The following is a 19,165-nucleotide window of genomic DNA, read 5'->3' as shown; positions in this document are numbered from 1 at the left end:
CAATCCCCAAACAATGAGCCTGCAGCAATCAAGCTTGGATCCAGCCCTCCCCAAAATTACTATAAGGACTTCAGCCAAGCTGCATCTGTTCTGCAGAAGCGCTGAGCAACGTTGCACAATGGCTGTGTCTGACTGCCCTTCGTCGTTGTACCAGCACCTCTCACAGCTTTTACTGGAGCCATGGCAAATGCAAGTCACCGGCTCCTTCGGCAGCTAGGCTGTCATGGGCCAGGTGTTTCTGGACTGGGGAAGGTCTCAAACTTTAACCTCCAGGTTTGAACGTACCAGCCATTCTGCAATGTTGAAGATGGAGGTTAACATCTTAAGGGAGGTCATTTTTTTCATCTAGATTACTTGACAGTGTCCCTTTGAATATCAGTATGCAACAGAACAGGTACTTCTCTGGCAGAAAGTGTGGGAGGTGAAACACCAGCCAAGAAAGCTGACTTACTGAGGACCAATGTGAACAGCACGGTTTCTGAGGCCACTGTACCTTTATCTGACCAACCTTATTTATTATCTACCAAAGAGTGCTTTTGGCTGAGGTGAGGGAAGAGATGTTGGTGGGAGAAGGGAGAGGGAAGGGGCAATTCTGATCATCTGTAAAAGCAGCTACCCCTAGACTGAAAGTGTTGCAGTGAATGGTCTCTGGAAGAACCACTTCTGATCCACGGTAGAGAGAAACCTGGTCAAAGGAAGCAAACTTAACAGCCTCTCACCCCCATGCCTGTCCTGGAAACTGTGCTCATTCCCAGAGACAGGTAATTGCGGTGGTTTTGGGAATGGGGAGGCATACACCAATGAAGAGAAGGCTGTCAGACGTAATGTTGTTTCCCTCCCTGTCCTCCACTTGTTTAATATGGAGAAGTCAAATTCCTTTAATTTGGCAAAAGGCTAAAAGTTTATAAAGTCAGAAGCACAACTGCCGTGAAGGAGTGGTGTGACCTAGTGATCTGATCACACAGGACTCTGCATACTCTTGCTCCAGCTCTGCCACCGACTCTGTAGCCTTGGGCTGTTTGGCTCAGTCCCCCACCCACACAAAGGGGGAATAACAATACGTACCTACCTCACAGGGGTGTTGTGAGAATCCACGTTCGTAAAGCCTGCTGAAGTGCTAAGTCACATGCACGTGCGTGCCACAGGTAGTCCCGAGGCGCGTGGTTGGGGGTGAGCAGCACTGCCCTTTTGCTGGTTACAGCCTGAATCGCTCAGCAGGAGTCCCACGGGCCCTCTCCTGCTTGGAGATCCTCCTTGATCCGAAGCAGAGGGTGTCGTCTGAGTGCCCTCTCCTCCATTGCATGACATTTTAAGCAGCTGTGAGGTGCAGGGTAGTGACCAACATGAAGTCCTACTTGACCAGGGATTTGCTACAACGTTTTCTATATCTGTGGGGTTTGTTGGTTTGGTTTTTCCATATATTGTGCTTAGAAATAAACTTTCCACTTAGGGCTGGCGGTTCGGGGTCTCTTCTGTTGCATGGCAATGTATACAAGTCTTATTGTCTGTCTTACTGTGCAAATGATCCCGCAGCCCGATTTCAAAGATGGGTATGGTCTGAGCCTTTTCATAGCGGCAGAAGACTCAAAAGCCTGTCTAGATTGTTTAATATTTAAACACCACTATGAACTTGTCAATTGTATGTGTTCTGTGCAATACGAAGCATGTCATTACCTGGCTTGATGGGCAGAGGGGCTAAAGGAAGGTCAAAACTTGTTCAAAGAGCTTCATACACATGCCAGCTTGGAGCCGAAGGGCTGCCACCAGCAAAGCAAACTCGGTGAAGCCATTGCAAACTGTTTTCAGGACAGTTTATTCCAGAACAAGGTCATTCTGAGTTTATGAACTTCTAGGCTGCCGGCCTGAGAGAACAAGTGCAAATTTAGTGTAGGGTTTGGGCTTTGGGATTTTCTTTTTTATAACTCCCCAAAGAATTGATGGCAGAAATACTGATGAGGATCTCTTCCTTCCATAGCACAGTTCTCTTGACTCCTACAACTTCCTTTTGCCATTCCCTTTGTGCTACTATGCAGGACTTTAAAAGGTGCAAATAGAGATAGTACACTCTTGAGACATGAAAATACGTTGCGTATCAGAGGATTCTAGCAGACAGAAGAGATGAGGTGGGCCTATGTTACAGGTTTCTATTCTTCCCCCACATCTTTGCTCCAGTCTTGCCTGCTAGGTTCCTAAAGAAATTGTATCTGTATTTCGTTACAGAGCAGCCACATCAGCTTCCACCGACAAACAAAGCTTGCTGAGTTTGGCAGCTGTTTCTCCCACTGGAGAAAAATTCCAGGCCCTATCACTGTGGAGACCCCTCATTTCTTGGGCTTTGTGGTCCTCCAGCACCACTTGGGGTGGAGGACTATGTTCAGCCATCATCAGAAGTTGTGTGTGTGTGGTCCTGCTCATTCTTGTGATTTCTGCTAGTCTCCTGATTTTACATCTATTTTGACAGGTCTTTCTGGTAATGCTCTTCTAGTTATGCTCTTCTGAGATATTTTGCTCTATGTCAGTTCTCACTGCTGTTCTCACCTATTACATCCGTGCTGGCCTCCAGCTTCCACAGCTTTCCCATTCTTGCCATGCCCTTTCTTGCTAGATATCCGCTGCCAAGTCCTGACCCTCTTCCTCTGTGCCTGCAATGGCTCAAGCATATGCACCAAGGGTGATCAGAAAACATTGGGACCATTAAGATTCTGTATCAACAGTCAGGTTCAATAAAAGTCACTCAGTCCTCTTTGACATATATTCACTTTGCCAATCTTAGTGCTTGCTGTTAATTGGCTGCCACAGAAGACCATAATACCAGCAAAATCCATACACCCAGCTAACTCTTGTTTTCTGATTTCAAATATCAGAAGTGATGGGCTGTTTTTCAAGTAAATCAGGTGTGTTCCCTGTTGTGGTCCCCTGAACAAGGTGCTGTAGAAGTTAATGTCCTACCTGACCATGATGGATGATTCAAGGAAAGAACAAGTCAGCAGCATGGTTTTGAGTAAATGGATGTGTTGGATGCCCACTGCATTTTCACTTGGGGAGACAAGGAAAATACTGGTCATGTTTGCCAGTTCCCTAATACTGCTCAAAGGCAGCAGTAAAACAACAGAACCAACACCTGTACATGGAGGAAATCCTGAAGACTTTCCAGCTCTGAAGGCTACCCTGCCCTCATCTGGTGGGCAGTCTTTCAAACTTCTTTTCTTTGTTTTCTTCAAGAGAAAAATGTTCATTCTGACTAAGCAAAGCACTGCTACTCTTCAGTGAAGGAGCAGGCTGCATCATTAGCATTTCCAACCTGAGGATCATCCGCCAGGACTCCTATACATCTCCTTGTGAGAATGCAAAGCCAGAAAACCTATTCCTTTCCTTTACTATTATCTGTCAGTCAAGCACTTAGAGGGAAAATTCCTGCAGCAATTGACTCAATAGCAGTACAGTTGCCTTAGTGGCAGGGTATCCTAACCTTCTCTTCACTATTCACCTAACTTATAACTCCTGCTTCTCATTCTTGAGCCAACAGACTCCTCACTCCCTCTGTTATCCCTGAACTCCAGCTCTGGAGATCCCCAATCAGACACAGGCACAGGATTCTGTACAGACCCGCTTTAAAGTCTTGCTTCATCCTTCATGCATTCAGACAAGCAAATTAATTTCATTGATAGACAATGACAAATTTGATTCCTGAGAGGAGAAATCAGTGCAGGAACTTATTGCGTTGACCTTCACCTCCCCTTCCACATTGAGGAAGATACAGTGAAAATATCAATTGGCTTTCATATGACAGCAATGAGCTGATAGCTCTAGGAACATTTCCCTCAATAATGCAAGTCTGACATGCTGCCGTTACTGAAGGCAGTCTTTGATCTCACATCTATCATGTTGGATACAAGGAGAACAGAATCTGACACTTCTGTGCTGTTTACACAAACATCAAAAACTAGCTTAGTTCATTATTCAAATTACCTCCAGGTCAGTGGGTGAATTTCTCCTTTGATGAAAGAATGATGTTTTCTCTTCCAGAGATGGAATTGCAAGATAAAATATATGTACACATATACATATATATTTATAAATGTTATGCTGCAAACAGAAAGAAAAGAAAGAGGAAAACAAATAAACCTGAAAGAATACTTAACTGTATTGAAAAAGTCTTGACAGGAGCTAGGGAGTTACTGTCTGGAAAGTACTACGTATGACTTGACTTCAGGCAAAGAGAATAGAGAAGAGTGAAATGCTTTTATGGGATCTCTGGCCTGCCTCTGGTTCATCTTCATTACTGTATAGCATTTAATTAGCGCAGAAGTATGCGGAAAACAGATGCTCAGCTCCAGCAGTGGGAAACAGACTGAAGACTCCTCAAACTTATCTGAGCCATACTCAAAACAAGCACAATGATGCAAAAGCACAAGCACCTGTCATCAAAAATGTTTGGCAAGAGATGGATTTCCAGACAGATACCAGGACCCAGAGAGAAATTATTTTCCAAGCTACATTGACCACATTGTTCTTAACTTGTTTACTTCCTATTGTTACCCCATTTTTTCAAGCACCTTGGGTAAAAGAAAAAAAAGAAAAAAAAAAAAACAAAAAAGATTCGATACCCATGACATAAAGAATTAAATAACAGCAGAAAAGAGGTACTAAGGTGAGATGCTTCTTTATATATTATGTTGTGCATCAAGATGTGCTTGGCCACACAGAATTAGTTTCTTGCTTGCTAAAAGAAAGTCTGAGTAATTGAGTCTGCTCATAATCAAGGAGTCTTCCTAGAGCATAACCTTCTATAGGGGACCACAGGTTCCCTCTGGATAGGATAGCCAGCATCATTCAGAGGTGTTTTGCTTCCTCTTGTTCCCTTCTTTGGCAGGATGACAATCTGTTTGCTACTACATATCTACACCATGTGAGCTGGCGTCTGTGGGCGCAAACATTGCATGAAGGTCAGGCATATCATTTGTGCATGGTCACTAGCAACTGGTCAAGAAGAAAGCTTTTGTCCAAGAGGGAGAAGGCTGCTGTTAGCAGGTCACTGTTGGGCAGCAGGAACATTTATCAGTTTTGATATCAACAGTAACAAGAATGGCAAATGCCCAGCATATCCTCGCAAGTGACCTATCTCATCCTTTCACAGTTCAAGGTGGTGGCTCTCTTTATTGCTCTTCCTTACAAGACAGCTTTCCTTTAAAATCTAGCTTGCCACATTTCTCTGGAAGTTTTTCCACTGCACATTACGGAGGTTCAGTTTAGTCCTTTTTCCTAGAAGGACAGACAGACTTCTACCTAACCCACCTGATCTTCTTTCCTAACTACAGAGACAAAAAATTGATGTTCTATAACAGTTGGTCTCAGTATCTGTGTTCCCTTTCCCTAATCTTTGCTTTCCCTTGGAAAGGGGCGATTCATTGCTACTAAATGGCACAGCATCTCTTTGAGATGGGAGCATGGACAGCCCTTCTCCTCCTTGCTGAGCTAAGAGGCACACAAACCTTCCTCCACCTCCCTCTAGGCTGGTGCGGCCAGCAGAACCCTTATTCAGAGCTTAGCTTCTTGACCCAGAAGAGCAAACGCTTTCAAACATTTCCTTCACTGGTGTAGAGCTGTGGAATAATGGCGCGGGGAATCTTTTGTTTCTTAGCCTCAGGGTAACTAGAGTGGATGATGTACCTGAGCCAAAAACACAGTGAAGACAAAGCACTTCTATTTGAGTGGTGATAAAACTGGGTGAGGTTTGCCCAGATGAGAGAGGAGCAAGAATCTTTGTCAGATTTATATGGCAGCAAAAGAAAATGGCCTTGTCCCTACTGTTTTTAGCTCATACACATCAGCTCTCCATTATAAACAAAACCTCTGCAGGCAAAGCAGGCCAGGCTTAGGGAGAAAATCTTCCTCATACCAGAAGCACAACCAGCCCATAGCTATGCATCAACCCCTTCAGGACTTTTGCCCCAGCGAGGCTGAGAGTAAAAAGGGAGATAGCTAATGGGGGTGGCAAGAACACTTCCCTGGATCGTCATCCCCAATGGGCACAGTCCCCAGTAGGCTAATTTGACATCTCATCACACGAGCCCCCTTTGAAATCACTCCCAAGGACTATGGACTGATCCTTCACTACTGCAGGGTCTGCCCAGGAGAGAGAGTAGTGTTTCTGCATGGATCTCCAGGGTCTTGGTAGGGTCCCGAGCTGGGCCTGGAACAAATCCCCGTGCCCGCTGAGGGATGAGATGGGTCAGCGGTGTAACCACGCAGAAATGCTTTCGTTGAGATTTTCCACAAAGATGTCTGTGGGGTTGGGGGGGGGGGGGTGTGCTTTTGTTCAGGGCAGGAAGCACGGGGAAGGGAAGGCTGCAGTGTCCGAAACAATCAGCCACAAGGGAGGGGTTGACTGAGAGGAATGACCATGTCAACTGTGTTACTGTCCCGTCATTCTCTTGAACGCAGAATGGAAACTTCCAAGTGCTCTTCATGAGCTTACGTTTATTAGAAAACTATTCCTGGGTGTTTAAGGTTGTTTTCTAATGAAAATATACATAATAATAAAAAAAAAAAGGCAAATGAAAGACTCTTGTTAATCTTTTCCTCTCCTTCTCTGTTAACCTGTAACACACTGTGAAACTTACCTCCCCCTTTGTTTACTGCCATTCCTGGTCAATAAAACCTCCTTCTTTCTGGTCACGATCTGCACAGGGCCCTATACAGTAAGTTTTCATCTTCTGCCTACACATCAGAGATCAAGACTTCATGTAAACAAATTTGAAAAAAAAAAAAAAAAAACAACAGTGGCTTGGCATACAAGGCACAACATGTTAGCACTTTGATTTACTATTTGTTTACAGCATCAAACAGCTAAAAATGTTTACCAAACATTACTATAAGGTTCATGTGCAGTGCCTTCCCTACATGCAAGGGAAAAGCTCAAGACAAGTGGGGTAAGTACATGCAGCACTGAAGGAAATGCTGCTGTTTTCTGAATACCTGCGCTAGTGTGCTAAGTCCTTCCTGGGGACAATACAGAATGGCCCTTGACAATAAGCATCTCCCATCTAAACAGTACTGCAGTCAGCCCTTACTCCACAGCTGTATCATCTACAATTTGTTGTGTGAGCTTCAACACACAGAGAAGGTTTTGGCATTGTCTACTAAAAGCTTTGAGCATCACTTTTTTTAGCTGATGTGCCCAGAAGCCCTTTGCAACCAGCTGCACGCTCTTCCCCGTGGCAGGAGAAAGGCAGGGGCAGCTTTTCATCAGTCAGACACAGGGCTCACAAAAGACACACACACAAGAAGCTCTGAAAACTCTTCTTCTGCTGAAGGGCCACAGAGCTTTCTCATGGTTGGACACGTGGGGATTCTGCCCTGGAGAGGCTGACAGACTCTCTTCCTTGTTCTTTTCCTGGAAACCAGATAAGCTCATTTTTCCTATTTTTTTTAATATATATATATACACACACGCATCTGTCCCCATAAGTGTATAGAAATACACAGAGACAAAGAGAGAAGGGAATAAATAGAGAAAAAGAAATGGACAAGACAAAGAGCTGACTGAAACAGCTGTACTAATCAGAAAGTAGAAATATATGGAGGACAGAAGGAACAAGGGGAGGGGATACGACAACAGGAGCAGGCACTGGGGGAGAAGATAGGGAGCAGGGACAGGACTGGCAGAGAGAAGGGAGGAATGTGGTGTGATGAGGCTGGTGGCAACTATTGATTACTGCAGCAACAATACAGATGGTTTGGAGAAAAGAGGGCATGACAGGCTCTAGAGGATCCTTGAGGAAAGGAAGAAGGAGCCATAAAACACTGGTAGACTGGACTTCGAGTTCTGTCCTGACAGCATTTCTATGAGCTCAGGACCAAAGCTGGGTCTTTTACACATTGCAGCCTGGTTTGTTTTATTCTGTGCACACAGATGCATTGTTTAAAAAAATAAAAATATTTATGTGGCCCGCACCTGCTCAGACCAAAATTAATTTTCTACACCAGCCAGCCAGAGATATGCTGAATTGTAGTAGTTGTAACACACTGTGGATTTCAGAAGAACTGGGATACTGAAATGCCATTTCGCTCTAAAGAAGGTTTTCTGTAAAAGAAGGTTTTAGTGACACTGCAGCCTGGATTCTCTCACACACAGACGGGAGTGTTGCCAAAACACTGGAATCTGATCTCAAGCTGCAAAATTCACAGCAGAATTGTAAAAATCACAGGCTTGAGAGTAAAAAGAATTTCAGGCAAGGTGGTAGCAGGAAGAGGTTTTAACCTCAGGGAATGTGAAACTATTTTGGTTTGGATATGGGTGAAAGTTTCCAAGTCTATCCTACAGTGAATGTAAGTGCAAGGAGGATATATTTGCCTGAATCTTAAAGAGAAAATAATTTGTTTTGGGAATTTCAAGCAGTGAACAACGGTGTCTCCCCTGCAGAAATTACTGGTCAGTTCCAGATGTGATACAACCGCCTTCTGTTCCATGTCCAGAAGAGGATGGCAAACAGGAGATCTGCAATCTCAATGATAAAACTCCAAATGTAATGTAGGTCTATCAGACATCTAATGTATTAATTTTGAAAGATCACAACTTCATTATGTCACTAAAATCTTGTCACCCTTTGGAGCAGTCTCAGACTTGAGCACAATGGATCATTTTCAAGGTTACAAGCAAAGGGAGGCTAAATCACTTCACTAGATTCCCACTGTCACATACAATCCACATGCTTGTCTTTTCCATTCGGATTAGTTTTAGGTGAAAGATGCCAGATGTGGAATAGTTTATGATCACAACATGTGGAATGACCCTGGAACCTACATCTGTCCTCAATCTCCAGAAACCACCCCTATGAGTTGAGTAATGCTTGGGTTGTACACACAGGGAATATATTTCAACCTACCTCTAGAGGTATGCAACCTAGGTTTCTACAGCTACATCTCAACCAACTTTATATTCATCTAAAGGCCACTTGTCAAATTCTAAGCTGTTTTTGTAATCTTCAGAGAAAAATAGGAACCTCCTAGGAATTATTCATCCCAATTGTACTCAGCACCTAACTGCCTACACAGTTGTCTAGTATGATTTGAGATGCTCGACTGGCCTCCAGTGTTTCAATTTTAAATTGACACCCATCTCTGAAGTTGACACATCGCTAAAGTTAGGAAATAAGCATCCACCCCTCTTTTGCATGGACTGGGGAGCTAGCAATCAAATTAGTTGTCTTTTCCCTTGACTTTATTAATCCTAGGAAATAAGTTATCAATTATTTTAATCATAGACCAACTTAGCAGGTTAGGCTGCCCAAGCTGAATACAAGATGTGGTCCCTGAAACACTGGTTTATTCAATCATCTTACTTAAAGAAAGAGAAGGAAGGCTAAGGGATTTGCAAGGTGCTCTTACCATCCACAGATTCCAACCACCAAATATCTTAGCCATGCAATTAATTGTGCTTGCAGCTCCAGAAATGTTTTCTGGAGGGGAAAAAAAAAAAAAAAAAAAAAAAAAAAACACACACACACAAGCCAACAAAAACCCTCTGTAGGCATGGGTTAGGGCCCTCAAATTACTGGTACCTTCTAGGCCTGAATTCCTAAACACAAAGGGGAAAACCAGCATTTCTTAAACAGCAAACTCTGCAAGACTGTGAAGGAGACCTGGCAAAAAGCTGTTCTCTAAACAGCCAGGCAGCTGGTTCTGTGACTGCCACAATTTGTGGCTCGTGATACTGCGGAGAGCTCTAATCATTACAGTGCATCTTGTATCAGAAGCATCTTTCAGAGCTTTGGGGAACTGATTGTTTGCTTGTTTAAAGACTGCAGTACGGGAAAAAAAAACAACTGACAAAACAGAGAAGGGATCATTGAGAGAGGGTGAACACTCAGTCAGAACGGAGTAAGTACAGCCACAGCCACCCTATTCAACTAACTGGCCTGATGGAAAACATGGCCTCGTGGAAAGGAGAGCCCCTGGATTAGAAACCATCCCTGGAAATGTTTAACTAAAGCATTTGCCTGGTAGTCAAAGCAAACAAGAAGCATACAGGGATGCATTGAGGCTTTAAAACACTGTTTGCAAGGTTGAAGGGCATCAGGGGATAAACACACCAAAACTATCAATGCCCATTTTATTCTCCACAGTAACCAGTCTATAAAAGGCGAGTGGCCCACGTCCCCACACAACAAGCAATGATGATTACTGACCACACTGAACTAGTAAGCAATGTCCCTTAAACAAGGAAAAAGACCTTCATGTTTTGCAGGGACAGCCCCACAGACAGAAGATATTCCTTGTATTGCCTCTCTTATCTATGCAAGCAGCAGGGCTCCTCTCCTATCACTTGACCTGCAGTCTCAGTCTCCCCTTGTAGAGAGCCAAGGCTCCCTGTTCTTCTGCAGAGCAGGGGCAGACCTCACAAGCTCCCAATCAGCACTCCATCCCCACCGCAAATGGGCCTCAGGGCCTGCGCTCATAAACACTGGCACCTGTGCTGGCATCACATTTGCACTTCAGTTGGGCACCAAAGGGGACCAGCAATCCTGTTCCTTTTCCTGGGCTTGATTTGAACCCATCATGTTAGGTTAAGAGTACAGCCTATGGGGTACTTGAACCATTCACTGTACATCTCTAAGCATACTGTTCCAGAGCACGTTTGAAAAAAAAAAAAAAAAACCAGAAAAAAAAAAAAAAACCACCATTACCTCTCCAGAAAAAAAGTCCACTGTTTCTTTGGTATCTGTCTCCACAGTTCTACCACGCTTTTCTCTGGGCTTGTCGTGGCATTTGCTGCTGTTACCAAGATGCACATAATTATGTAATGCAACTGTCTAGCATTTTGATTTAATCAGCTAGGGGAAAAAAACTGTTCCAAATTCTATTAATAACTGGCAGTCAGCTCCCTCCCTCCCCAAATTCCCACAGAAAGAGGATCACAGACAGATCCCTGCAAGCACAAACTAGCAGCCTGACTGGATCAATACCATCTGTGGATCCAATTTTGCAATGAATTCAGGATAATTAATCTGCCAAGGGAAGGGAATCTTAATTAAGGAAAGCCAGGCTGTTCTTTTCCCAAATCTTTTGATTAACAAAGCCACAGGATTGGTTTGGCTGAGGATTTTTGTCTAAATTTTAATAGTTTGCTGTTGTTGTTGTTCCTACTAAATGGTTTTGAAAACAACTGTGCAGGCAGTGGGAGAGTCTTCAAGCAGCAGAGGTATAAATTCTTCACTTTGGCTTCTTGACATCATACTAAAGGCAAATGTTCTCGTTATTTAGAATATGGCATCAGTGCTAGGGAAAAGCACTGGCATCACATCTTGGATGGACAGTGTCATGCAGAGGCTGCCTCACCATCATGTAAAGTGGCCTCAGCTGGGCTAAGGCTGGGGCCCTCCCTCCTTTTCTTCTCAGGAAGGGCGTCCAGGACAAAAAGCTTCCTCAGAAGGCCAAAGCTCCTGCTTGCACATCTCATTCAGGTAATCCTGGAAATATCATTTGGAAGCAAAAGCAACCTGCCAGCACCCACGCTAGGTTGCAAGCAGCCATTTGGGGATGAACAGTTACACAGGTCGCTTCCAAGTTCCTGAAGCAGCTGTCATGAGGCAGTCATGAGTCTTCCCAGGCAACATGTGAAGATTTAGGAGGAGTATGGGATGTATTTCAGAGACATAGGATTTAAGTTCTCACTTCTTTTACTTCTGGTTCTACTTCAAATTCCTCATTTCATCACGTGTAGTAAGTAACTATAACAACACATATCTTAGTGCGCTTAATGTGCTCAGGACCTTCCTCTGGTGCTAATGCTAACAGGCACAACCTCACCTGAGTCCAAACTACTTTTATTGTTGCCTCAGGGCAACAGAGGCCAAAGGGTGCCACATCAAAACTGCCTATTGCTTCTGACCTGTGTTAACTCTTGAAGCACGTTGAGTATTCTTTGGGAGATAGCCTGGGCCAAAAAAAAAAAAAAAACATGGCAAAAGTTAAGCTAACAACTTACCAAGACAGCTATAGCTTCTGAGACTGTTCCCTAGCACTAATTCACTGGTACGGGCAGAGCCTGCTTACCTTAGCCTGTTTGTAAAATGGGAATCAAATGCCTTTATCTCATGGTGATATTAAAATATTCACCATGAATCTTTAGCGTTCACCATGAACATCCATTCATGGCAGAGGGCATGTCTCAAACCACTTTGGCACAGCACATTCAGAAAGACCCAGGAAATTCCCCCAAAGGAGGGTTATTCCCCAGCAAGGGCTTTGTCAGCTGCAAGCAAAACTCTCCTGCAGCAATTTGCACATCCAGTTCTGACAGCCTAAGAACGTGTCTTCTTTTTATTTCCCCCAAGATAAGGAGGCTTGTCTGTGAAAAATGTGACAATTGATCATGTTTCTATCCTGACATGGTGCAAAGAGCCAGGAGACCAGACAGCTCAAGGCACAGGACGTTTCTGGAGGTCCTAGGAGAGCTGGGTGAGTGGCAATGAAATGCCAGAGATTTTCAAAGGGAACTCAGCTTTCACCAGCCCTGTTTATCTTCACAGGTCAAACCCTACTCACCTGTCTGAAGCCAAGGAGGGCCTCACATATTTATTGCCAAAAATTAGCATTTTCCCTGATGGTATCCTGGATACAGGGCAATTATGGTAAAGACTGATGAAAATCATTTAACTCCTGCTATGGGGACAGCATGATGGCAGCTAGATTAAAGATGTCCTTTATAAACCGTCACAGAGCAAGAGAACACGATAATGAATGAGTTAATTACACCAGCATTCGAGGTTGATACTACCCATCTGCCGCTTTGATTAATTAAAACTCTGACAGACAACAATGAGGCCTTCTCAGGTCTGAAAGTAATTAATTGCCGAAGTCCTCAATAAATCTAACAGCATCACTGACCGAACTGGCGGAAGGGACCACTCTGAGCAGCTCCCAAACAGAGCAGATTACAGAGCCTAAAGTATCCTCAGCACGATGCATTAATGTATTGATGTAACACTGAGGGCTGCGGCCTAGCAATTCCAACTTTCTGTTTGAACTCCTCCCCTCTCTCTCTCTCTTTCCTCTCAAGATCAGATGAAGGAGTCTCACTAATGGATATGAACTGCTAAAGGGTAAGAAGACACTGGCCCTTTTTGGCCCTTGTCCAGGCTTCCAAGCTATAGCGAACCGCTGCAATTTGTTTCTCTTGAATGTCTGCTCTCCTCAGACCAGTGGAAACCAGTCCTGATAGAGGGGCGTTTTGGAAATGCAACGGAGAGCTGAACTCTTCCAGTGCTTTCCCTGTTCATCATTCAAAGAATGACAAAATGCAGCAGCAGTTGCCCAGACACAAGTGGCAAAACAAGTCCCCCTATGAGCAGGTCAAGGAGAGACTCAGCACAGAGCAGGAACCTGAGGAGCCATATACAGGCTGGGGGGAGCAGGAGCAAAGGCAGGGCAAAAGGAACAGAAGATGAACCTGATCAAAGGACTTTCTATTGTGAGAAATACCAGACTCCAGGACCACTTTCCAAGGTAGGTAGACGTGGAAAGCACTGGTACACAACCACTTCAGAGCAAAAAAGTCAGTCAACTGCAGAGAAAACTGGTCACAAGCGGAAGAGAGGGAAGGAAATCACGCTTTTCACTTCTCACTCTTTGTCTACACTGAACGTGAATCTTGCAAAATAAGCCCAGCTAGGACACAGTGGGATTTAGAGGCAACACCATGAAAGATCACTTCCTTTTGCAGCAAACAGTGCTAGAAGACAACAAACTGCTCTTGCATTTCACCTCGAACAGTTACAATTGAAGAACTAAAGCTTCTTCATAACACAGATCCAAGACAATGATTAATAACAATTATCAGCAGTGATTAGCTAATGCGACCATAATACAACAATCCCACTGCCTGCCAGTCATTTGCAGGCATCAGCACACTGACGCATGACAGCTGTTCTTATTAAATCCTGCCTCATTCCCAAGGCCACAAGGAGAATCCTCTTTGCCGCAGCACCCTCAGCTGAATGTGATGCAGGCTGCAGCTTCCCGTGCTGGAATGGGACAGGAAAGAGTGAGTTTAGAAATGCTGAATTCAACACAGAAATCTTTATAACCCTGTTAAAGAGAGAGGTAAGTATGTCCTGGGTACGTGGCTTTCCTGCTTTGTGCATTATTGCTGGCTCTTTGGTTGAGTGACTGAAAAAGAACCACATATAATAGGGTTATCAGGGGTAACTAAGCAGAGGACAAAAAAAAAGGGTTTACTTACAGTGTGCCTGTTTTAATTTACAGAAGCTGATACTCAGATCCTTGCAAAAGGGTTCCCTAGAGAAAGGAACTTGTAATGTGCAAGTGTAGGAAACAACAGACCAATTTTCCAGTTACAGAATGGGAAACTAGTTCAGGAAAGAAATCCCTGAAAGGGGTAGTAGGAAGGCACTTTCCACCAGATGAAGTGGACATTTGCAAATACTACTAAATCTTTGTCTCCATATAAACAAAGGAGGCTAAGAGACAGATGTCACATACGTACCTAGGTTTCCCAGGAGAATAATGGAAGAGAAATTAGGACAGCCAGATGTTCCAGGAATTAAAATTTTGAAGGGTAACACAAACACACAAGGAGCTGTTGCTGCTCAGGTGAGCTCCAGCTGCCTCAAGGTATGCCTATATCACGCGGTACAGAAGCTTTCAGATGTGCCCTACACATCTCAGAAAAGCCTGCTTGGTCATGCAAGTATCTCTTCACAGCACTGCGCCCTGAGCCCAAAGGGCAAGAGAAGGCTAATATTCTGCCAGGCCATTTTAAGCCATCTTCAGGAAGCAGATAAGCAGGCGTATCTCTGCAGATCATTTGATGACAGATATGTACAGACGTGTGCATCCACTGCAGAGTAAATCCATCATTCAGCCTGAGATTTGGGTCAGGTTTTCTGGCTCAACCTGAAACTCAACTGATGACCTCAAAAACAAAACAAAACACAAAAAAAAAGGAAAGAAAGAGGGACAAGAATGGGGGTGAGGAGGAAGAGGTGGTTGTTTTCACACATTTTTGCTTCCTGTCTTTCTAAATGTCACACATTTAACTCACGTCACTCGGAAGTCCCTTCTTTGTAGCCAGCAAAAGAACACACTTTCAGGAAGGGAACTGAGAAACCATTCAAGGGCAGGGATCTTTTGTCCAAGTTTCAGGCTTAAACCCATTTTACATATGACCTTTAACATTAAAGACATGACAACTCCCTCCAAAACCCACACAATTTAGAAGAAAACTTTTATTTTTCTTTTTAGCAGCATTGAAATCTTACAGCGTACCATGTGACAAACAATTGTTCTAAGCTCCCTGCCATATCTGGCCATTGCAAGTTAAGATGACGATGTGGGTATAACTTTATCTTTGAATTTCTTTCCGATCACTGTCAATTCAAGACAAGCTCTGATGTTGTTTTTTCTCCACTGAATAGACCAGGTGCTACAGAAGCACTTGGTGTAACCTGACACACTGCAAAACAAGTGTCATATTGAATTAGCAATTCTCTACTACACTTCTATCCTCTTCCTCCACATGCAGGCACATAGTAGAAGCATAATCAAAAAAAAAAAAAAAAAAAAAACCACCACTTTCTAACTCCCATTTTATAGGGCAATGAATACCTTCACTTGCATAGCATTATTATCACGGACTGTACAGAGAAGCATTAATTAGACTAGCACATTAGACACTTGTTAATTACAATCTCAGTTCTCAATGTCAGGAGAGTTTCATTTGTGCCTTCAGAAGCTGTGAAAGGAGGAAGGATCTATCTTTGGGGGAAAAAGAAAAACAATTGTTCTCTGATGTGTAGTTTTTGAGTTGGCTAACCAGCTACTCAGTGTAGCTGTCTTATTTTTGTCACAGGCATCTGGATATTTGGGTGGACTGATTTTATCCAGGAGAATACACAAGCTCAGCATCTCTGAGCTGAAGTCAATGAAACTGTATTGGTATGTAAAGCACCAAAACTAAAATCAAACCACAACACTCATTACTCCTAACGTTTTAATCTTGATCTGAGATTTGCATTCACAGATGAAGTTTCAAAGTATCCATACATGTCTCAAATTGAGCAGTCACTTCAGACAACTTCACCTGATAAGAACTCAGTTCAAGAGATAAAAACATAACCTAGGTTTGAAGGAATTAGTTCTAGTGGTTTTGATTCAGACTTAACTCTGACTTGAACAGATTTCCCCCTCACCCATGCATATTAATACCTTCCTCTCCAACAAATTTTTACTCTATTCCCACACCTCTCCAACTTCTGTATGAAATGCAATATACTGCATTTTCACAGCTCTTTCACAGGTGGTCTCTGAGTCAGATATCCCTTCTGAAATTCTCTGAAGCATAGAAAGAAGGATGGCTGCCCAGATACGTTGAATGTACCAAAGGACTCAAGAACTGACTGGTAGGTTGCACTCAAACAAAGGAGCACTGAAAGAAGGGAAAATCTAGGATTAAAGTCAACATCCATCTTGCACAAAAACTGAACAAAGCGATGGGTGTACCAGCAGGAATGGCAGGCAAGCTCACACACAGAGTAGCACTGGAAATGGTCCAGTTAAATTTCTGCTCAAAGCTCTGCTCATACAATTGACCAGAACCACTTGCCTCTGGGGGCAGACAGATAACTCACAGCAAAACAAGTAGAACTCAGAAGTCCCAATCACAAATCTCACCAGTTAACTACCTGCACATAAAGTCCGTCTGTAAGTACATACGGTCTTTGAACTGCTTTTGTATGCTTTGACTCACCAGGTATAGAAACACTACCTTCAGTGACGCATTCTCATAGTGCCTTCTCCATCAGCCAAGCTGAACTGGCAGCGAAGAGTACATGAACAACTGAACTCTTGCAATGAAGTACTTGTGTCTGGAGCCCTTTTGCCAGCTCTCACAGAATTATGTGCAAATAGATTATTAGACTCCTCTGATAGGTTTGGAAATGTTCTTTGAGACTTTTTTTAAAAGCAATCAAGGGACTGCAGACCTAGCTGAAAGGGAGTATGTTTGTTCCCTTTGGAGTGAGGACTGGAGGCAGCTGCATCAGACAACAAGCCCCTATGCACTGGGCTTCAGCAAAATGCCCAGAGAACAGCCTCATATTGAAATGTGCTGTGCATAAAGCAATACAGGCTTTCTGTACCTCTTGCTTTTTAACCGTTGCGTTTTTCCTGACGGAAGAGGGCCACACGTGTTGGCTTCTACTAACATGGCTACCTGCTTAAGATGCTTTACAAAGGATCAGTGAACCCACCTCGAACAAAAATGAGATGTTTGTTCTTCCTCCATTGATTGCATTGGAGAAAAGTTGCCCTTTCAACAGCTTGCATTAGCTGCTACCAATCTATGCCATTGTTCTATCTTACAGGAGGGATCTGAGGCAAAATAAACTGCTTAGCACCTCCCAGCTGCCTTCTTCCCTGTTCAAGCATGCAAGGGAAAGCTTGTGCAGAGTCCTGGATTTCTAGGATGAGAAGCAACAATTGGATTATATGTTCTGACTTCTTCCAAGCCCCTTAGCTCTTTTGGCTAGTAATGCATTTCCCATAAAACCATCCAAAGCACTGATGTGAGGGCTTCAGAATGTGTAAAAATCCATCAGTTTCCTCCGTATTTTGATCTAAACTGTCAGCCAGGAATCTGGTCCCTCCAGTTCTGCTGCCTTTGCTGCTTTTAATTATGGGACCTGCAGCAAATCACTTAACTACACATTACAAACTTCAAACAGAGAGCCAAAAGGTGGCTCTCTACCAGCCCACCAAAGTGCAGTGGGATCGCCACAAGCAACACACATCCAATTAAATGCAGATTGTCTAGAATTCAAGCACTGTCTGCAAAGTGAATCGAAAATTAAAGGTGTTACTACAGACAAATACATGTGCTTAGAAACAACATTTCTTTGGCTACATCAACTGTCTCTCACAGTTGCATCCTATATTTAACAAGGGAAGCAGCAAGACATGCTTACTTTCAAAGTGCATTTCATGAGAGAGAATTTGCTACACCATGCCCACAAAAGAGGCTCAGATAGCAGCAAGAAGATGAGTTGGTAGAAAAGTCTGTCTTATATTAGGCTCAGTAACATTTGATTAGAGAGCTATCGAAGGCTGGATTTTGACAGATGACAGGAGAAAGCTAGACTCAACATAGGCACATTTTGAACCCACAGACACACAGTCTGTTACCAGGAACAGCAAGGGTATTTTTGGAGTCACTCAGAATCTGCCTTGTAGCAATGTCTTGTCGCCCTTCTCTTCACCCTTACGTGCTTTCTCCACCTCTTCTCCAAATGTACAGTGCAGGGAAAGTTTGGATTTTTGTATTATTTACATCCCTAAGGGCACATGACCTTCCAGTTGCCACTTTCTGTATCTTTCTACTGACAAACCAGCGCTGAAAAGGATTTGCTGGTAGAGCAAAGCCCAGTACTAAACACCTTAACCACAGAGAAAGGATTCCAAAGGCATACCAGTTGCTTGTCTTTTACAATCATAATGGACCTCAAGAAGTCACTTAAGGCTTTTGTTGCCACATTTGAGGTTGGGCAAGGTGTGATTCTGTATAAATGGCACACAGAAGACTAGCATCACTTCCCACCTGCTTTGACTTGCCCAGGTCTACCACGAAGAGCCAGCCCACAAAGGTCTGTGGGAAAGACATGACTTCTCTTTGTCAGCCTAGAGCCCTAGCTGAGGAATGAATATACCTCCCTTCCTTTAACAGGCACAGCTGGAGAAACAGGTGCATGGGGTGACAGTGCTGAAGTTGTTGGGTTTTACAGATTCCCAATTTTTGCTTCTACCAGAGTTGTGCACAAGGCAGCTGGATGCCAACAAATAAGGAGAGTCCTACACAAAGTTTTCTTTAACCAGACCACCACCCTGCTCACTGCTTGATGGACCAAGGGCAGGTGCTGTCTTATTTCCATTGCATAAATTCAGACACGGCTGATCCAGGCAACACAGTGACCCCAAAAGCCTCAGTGACATGGGCTCAGCTCAATGCCATCTACTCTGCAGAGCAGGTGGAGCCAGCATCACATGAACTGGCTGGAGCTGCTGCTTTAGGATCAAGATCCTAACTTTGCTCTTTTAAAACCTGTACTACCTCTTGGTCTTGAAAGCTGACTTGGGTGATGCTCTTTCT

Source organism: Cygnus atratus, chromosome 6 (genome assembly GCF_013377495.2).
Source record: "Cygnus atratus isolate AKBS03 ecotype Queensland, Australia chromosome 6, CAtr_DNAZoo_HiC_assembly, whole genome shotgun sequence".
Taxonomy (NCBI): domain Eukaryota; kingdom Metazoa; phylum Chordata; class Aves; order Anseriformes; family Anatidae; genus Cygnus; species Cygnus atratus.
The sequence above is the reverse complement of the archived record's forward strand: the minus strand, read 5'-3'. Positions refer to the sequence as shown.